This window comes from Trachypithecus francoisi, unplaced genomic scaffold (assembly GCF_009764315.1).
Source record: "Trachypithecus francoisi isolate TF-2019V2 unplaced genomic scaffold, Tfra_2.0 Lachesis_group6, whole genome shotgun sequence".
NCBI lineage: Eukaryota > Metazoa > Chordata > Mammalia > Primates > Cercopithecidae > Trachypithecus > Trachypithecus francoisi.
Window position 1 is genome coordinate 73,011,020 of NW_022681471.1, and position 6,000 is coordinate 73,017,019.

Genomic DNA, 6,000 nt, shown 5'->3' on the forward strand with positions numbered 1-6,000 from the left:
TCTTTTATGTAAAGTTGTTTGAATATGAAAAGAAAGAGGCTGGATTCTTGTGAATCTGCCTGATGAAGTGTGATTCATGATGGAACTCATTCATTCAGTAATTCATTCAGCAGACATTTGAATGCTTGCTTTGTCAGGAGGAAAAGTCAGAAACAATGGTAAGCTTCTGAGGATGAGCACTAAGTAGGTGATGAGGATGTAAGAAGCTCTGATGGAGAGAGAGGGGTGGGGAATGTGATGAGTTCATTGTAAGACTGTGAGTTTGAGTTCAGTTTGTTCATCAAGGGGAGCTGCGTAGCAGATGGCAGGGTACAGGTCTGGGAGCTCAGTGAAACAGCCAGGGCTAGTGATAGCCGCCAGTATATTTGTGGACAGGGAAGCCGGAAGTGGAATGGAGAAGATAGACAAGGAAAGGGGAAGACAGATGAAATAAAGCTGGTGAGGAAGTAGTTCTGCAAATCTCTTAACACCTCTGAGCCAAGGCCAAGGGCACCAGGGTAGCAGAGGCTGTATCTGTTATTGAGTGTTGAAGCGCCTCAGAGTTCAGGCAGAAACCTTCCTCCCAGCCCCTGTCTCCCAAACCCCATGCACGCGTGGTCTGGGTCTGGTCTTAGTCGTCCTGAAAGGCCTGGTAGATGAAGAGATGCTATGACTGGCTTAGGAACTACGTAGGAACCCCTGAATGAGAGGCTGGGAGAAAAGGTTTTAAAGGTTTACCTGAAGCCTGGGCAACATAGCAAGACCCCATCTCTACAAAATAAAACATAGAAAAAATAGCTGGGTGTGGACATGTATCTATTATCCTAGCTACTCAGGAGGCTGAAGCAGGAGGATCGCTTGAGCCCAGGAGTTCAAGGCTGCAGTATGCAATGATTGTGCCCGTGAATAGCCACTGCCCTCCAGCCTGGGTGACATAGTAAGCTATTTTTAAAAAATTAGGTGATGGCATTCAGGTTAAGAGAGCAGAGTTTGCGGTTACAGTGAGCTATGATTGCACCACTGCATTCCAGCCTAGAAGAGGGAGCAAAACTCTGTCTCTAAAAAAAAATAAAAATAAAAGATTTACTTGAACAAAGACCAGCTGAGTAAGGCTGGACAGGGAAAGGGAAGGTACGTAGGCTTGGCATTGGGGGCAGAAATGTTCCACAGCAGGTTGAGCAACGCGAGGGCCCCAGGAAGGGTAGATTTCTGAGTGGGGTTTGCCCCTAGTGAGCAGGTCTCAGACTGTCCCTGAAGGGGCCAGCAGGCAAAGCTGATAGAATTGTTGCTCAAAACTTGGACAGAGAAAGGGGAGGGGTTATCCTCAGAGCAGCGTACCACCAGGATGTATTTCCTACCTTCATGTGTCCTCAGGCCAACCTGGAATCCAGGACCAGCTCAACCACTTAGAGCTTAGTGATCTTTGGGAAATCTCTTCTCTAAACCTCAATTTCCTCATCGACAGATTGAGACTATAGTAGTGTCTACACTGCGTGTTGTGAGGATTAGAAATAGTGTATGTAAAGCTCCTAGTATATAATAGGTGCTTAATACACAGTAGCCATAATTTTTATTCCTGCTACCACACTGGACTAGGCCAGCCTAAGACATTGCTCAGTTCTACTCTCTTTGAGGGATTTGTTGCAGTTGGAACAAGACACTGAAATCTAAGACTTTTCCCATCATCTTTTCACATACATTTGTCAAAGGTGGTCTGGCAGGCAGATATGTAAAAACTGGTTCTCAGTTTTTGCTGTGCATAGTTATTTCTCTTTTTTGCTGGTCATTTCAGCACACGAAGAAAAGTATGTCACAAACCTTTTGGCTGGTGGTGACATCTAGAAGATTGAGAAAGCATTGGAGGAGCAAGGGTTTAAGTCGTGAACTGCTGAATTAAAAAAAAGGCCGGGCGCCGTGGCTCATGCCTGTAATCCTAGCATTTTGGGAGGCCAAGCAGGAGGATCGCTTGAGCCCAATAGTTCGAGACCAGCCTGGGCAACATGGCGAAACCCCATCTCTACAAAAAATACAAAAATCAGCAGAGTATGGTGGCTCACACCTGTAATCTCAGCTACTTGAGAGACTGAGGCAGGAGGATAGCTTGAACCCAGGAGTTAGAGACCAGCCTGGGCAACACAGGGAGACACCATCTCTATTACCAAAATTTTTAATGAAAAAAAAAAGCATCCCCTCCTCTGTCTCTCCAGCTTACCAACAGCCTGCTGCTCTTACTCGTCACTCTTGTGTTGTGTCTTACAACTGTTCAGAGTGCCTTTGCCTATACGATTTCATTTGCTCCCCACCCTGGCCTGTGAGGTAAGTAGGGCAGATATTGGCTGCATCTCAGAGGGGCTAAGACAGTGACAGAGCTGGGACTAGAACCCACGCCTCCTTGTGTTGGACAGAAACGAACCGTGCCCTGTTGACTTGCACTTTGATGAGTGGGTTAAAAGGAATCTGTGAGGAAATGATGCGCAGGTTTTGGGGACAGCTGTTTTGCAAGGGGACAGTGATAACAATACTCTATTGCTGTAGCATGCCCAACAGAGATGGGTGGCAATGCTCCTATTGTGCTAATGAGCAAACTGCAGGCCCAGGGTCAGCGGGGAGGACTTTCTGGGGTTTGGGTAACACAGAGAGGCAGTTTCCTAAAGTTTCCCCCTCTTTAAGTTGTTTCAAATGACAGAAGACTTTGCCTGGGGCCACCCAGTTTGGGAGTGGCAGAGCCCCCAGAACTGAGACTTTGACTCAGGACTCCAACTCCAAATTCTTGGGTTTGAAGTCAGCTCATTTCTCCCCTTGCCCTTTCTCACAGGGGTGTTAAGAGGAACAAGAGTGGAAAGGACAAATCAGTGTGTAACTGCAGTAAAGGAAATACTGCCTAGCGTTCTCCTTTTCCAAATCTAATTGGCCTCCACGTGAGGGCCACAGAGAGCAAATCCTTTGGCTAAGCCGATCTGTTAGCGCGCCCTACTTCTTAGCTGTGTGAAGATATCAGATCTTGCTTGACAGGTTGTGAGAATGAAATAAGCAGCATATGTGAAAGTGTTTTGCAAACTATGAAGCACTACTATCATTGAGAGCTTTAAGAGTCTTTGCTTCCGGGAATCCACCAAACCCAGCTCACTCTAGGACCCTGAAAAAACTCGCCTCTGGTGGGAGTAGAGAAGGTGGCGCTTTTTTGGTGTCTCCGGCATTCAGGCAGACAGAACTGGGGAGGAAAATGGAGGAAGATGAGCTTGCTCACCACCTCCGTCTTCTTATCCCCCAGCTGAGGAGGCAGTGGCGGGGGAGCTGACATAACCTTTTCTTTGGTGAGTCAGCTAAGAAGGAATTTCTAGAGCTCCAGTGATGTAGACATGGTTGTTTTAGTTTGGATTTCTAAAGCTGCTCCTCTTTGAAGCAGCTTTAAGACACAGCTAAAAGCACAAGTAATTGGGAAGCACGTGGAAAATGACAGCAGCATAACATCTTAGTAATGTGAACTTGAAGAAATCAAGTTTCGCAGGGTCATTGTATTAAGTGTGGGAAAGTGCCTGGCACATACTAGGGGCCCATATCTGTCCATTTCCTTTCCCTTCTCAGTGGACAGACTGCAGTCACTAAGCTAACAGAAAGCACTTACTCTTCAGTTGCCCGAGTTTACGATAATAGGTGCCATTATTCATTTAACCTTCACAGCCCCTGGAGACAGCTTATCTACATGCCCCGAAGAAAAGGCAGTTCGGACTTTTATTGCCCAAGGTCATGTCACACAGCCTGCAATTTTAAATTTTCTTATGTTTTAGTTTTGGGGGTGCATATATTTATGGGGTACCTGAGATGTTTTGATACAGGCATGCAATGCGTAAAAATCACATCATGAAAAATGGGATATCCATCCCCTTAAGCATTTCTCCTTTGTTACAAATTATACACTTTTATTTTTAAATGTACAATTAAATTATCATTGACTATAGTCGCCCTGTTGTGCTGTCAAATAGTAGGTCCTATTCATTATAGTTTTTTGGATCCATTAACCGTCCCCATCCCTACCCCAGTACCCTTCCCAGTCTCTGGTAGCCATCTTCTACTCTCTATCTCCATGAGTTCAATTGTTTTGTTAGTTCCCACAAATAAGCAAGAACATGCAAAGTTTGTCTTTCTGTCAGCCTGCAATTTTTAAAGCCAGAATTCAAACCCACCTTGTCTGGTTTGCCTCTTAGGTATCAGGATGTGTGAAGGTGTTTAATTGAGCTGGGCCTTCTGGAAGGCCCAATCTCAAACGGACTTGGACCAAGGAGGTGACTCCAACCTGGCCCATTTGGGAATAAATTCAGGGTGGAGTTTCAAGAACAGGAAATAGGCCATTGCTAGAGGCAGGCTGGCAACCATTGGAAGAGAGCGGAAAATGTTGCTTTCGAAATCCTTGGGGATTTAATCTGTGCTCTCCCAGTTTCAGGAGCTTATGTTGTGAGGGTGAGATGACTCCTCATTAAGCAGTATACAAATAGATTATTGGTAGTCTTCTGTCATCTCCCACGAAACACAACCTCCCCTCATCACCTGACAGCCCTCCACTAACCACCCTATAAACAAGAGGGAACTGAGTCTCCTTTTCAAACACCTCTCCTAAGCCAGACTGCAGAAGCTGGGAGGGCTGAGTCATCTTCCTCTTAAAAGAAAACTCGTGTAACAAAGCCACAGAACAGAAGTATGCTTTCTGTGCATATCATTTGTTTCAACACATGGCTGCTTTTATAGGATACCAACGCAAGAGCTGAGGACACTGTCTTCTCTGTTCCCCAGAAAGTAGGTACGCTGCAGTGTCATCTGTACTGTCCCCCTCCCCCACACCCATTATCTGCGTGACTGCAGGCACCTCACTAAGCAGCCAAACAACCACCATGGCACATTTACCCAGGCCATTAGTTTGGATTGTGCCGGGTATCTCACAGCATAGGCAAGAAGGGCTAATCGAAGAGTTAGGCTGGCTGGCTCACGCTTGTAATCCCAGCACTTTTGAGGCCGAGGTGGGTGGCTCAGGGGGTCAGGAGTTTGAGACCGGCCTGACAACATGGTAAAACCTCGTCTCTACTAAAAATACAAAAATTAGCTGGGTGTGGTGATGGGCGCCTGTAATCCCAGCTACTTGTGAGGCTGAGGCAGGAGAATTGCTTGAACTAGGGAGGTGGAAGTTGTAGTAAGCCGAGATCATGCCATTGCACTCCAGCCCCGGCAACAGAGTGAGACTCGTCTCCAAAAAAAAAAACAAAGGCTATGGCCTGAGGCTGCTCTTCACCCCAAGGGATATATGGTAAATGTCTGCATGACAGTAAAGACCCTGGTCTCAGATACGCACACAAGGATGACTTTTTTTTTTTTTTTTGAGGCGGAGTCTTGCTCTGTCGCCCAGGCTGGAGTGCAGTGACCGGATCTTGGCTCACTACAAGCTCCGCCTCCCGGGTTTACGCCATTCTCCTGCCTCAGCCTCCGGAGTAGCTGGGACTACAGGTGTCCGCCACCTCGCCCGGCTAGTTTTTTGCATTTTTTAGTAGAGACGGGGTTCACCGTGTTAGCCAGGATGGTCTCGATCTCCTGACCTCGTGATCCGCCCGTCTCGGCCTCCCAAAGTGCTGGGATTACAGGCTTGAGCCACCGCGCCCGGCCAAGGATGACTCTTAAGAGTACCTCCTCTCTCATTTCTTCTGGCCACGCTAGAACGAGGTAGATAGGACCGGGAAGTAGACTACATCCCTTTGCGGTCCATTCACCTACAGCTATAGTTTCTGAGAATAGTGCTGTGTGGCAGGGAAAGCTCTGGCTTTTATGATCTCCCCTTGTAGAGTGCTGGACTGCTTCATGGTGCAGGGTGTTACTTATACGGCTTCATATCATATGCCTAGTAGGAAGGAGAATGCCTGGGCAGATCTGATGCTGGACAAATTCACTGCCCACATCAAAGGGCATCTCCCCATAAGCCCAGAGACCCAGAGCTAAATGTCCCCACTCCCCTGTCAAAAAAAGCAGCTGACAGCCATA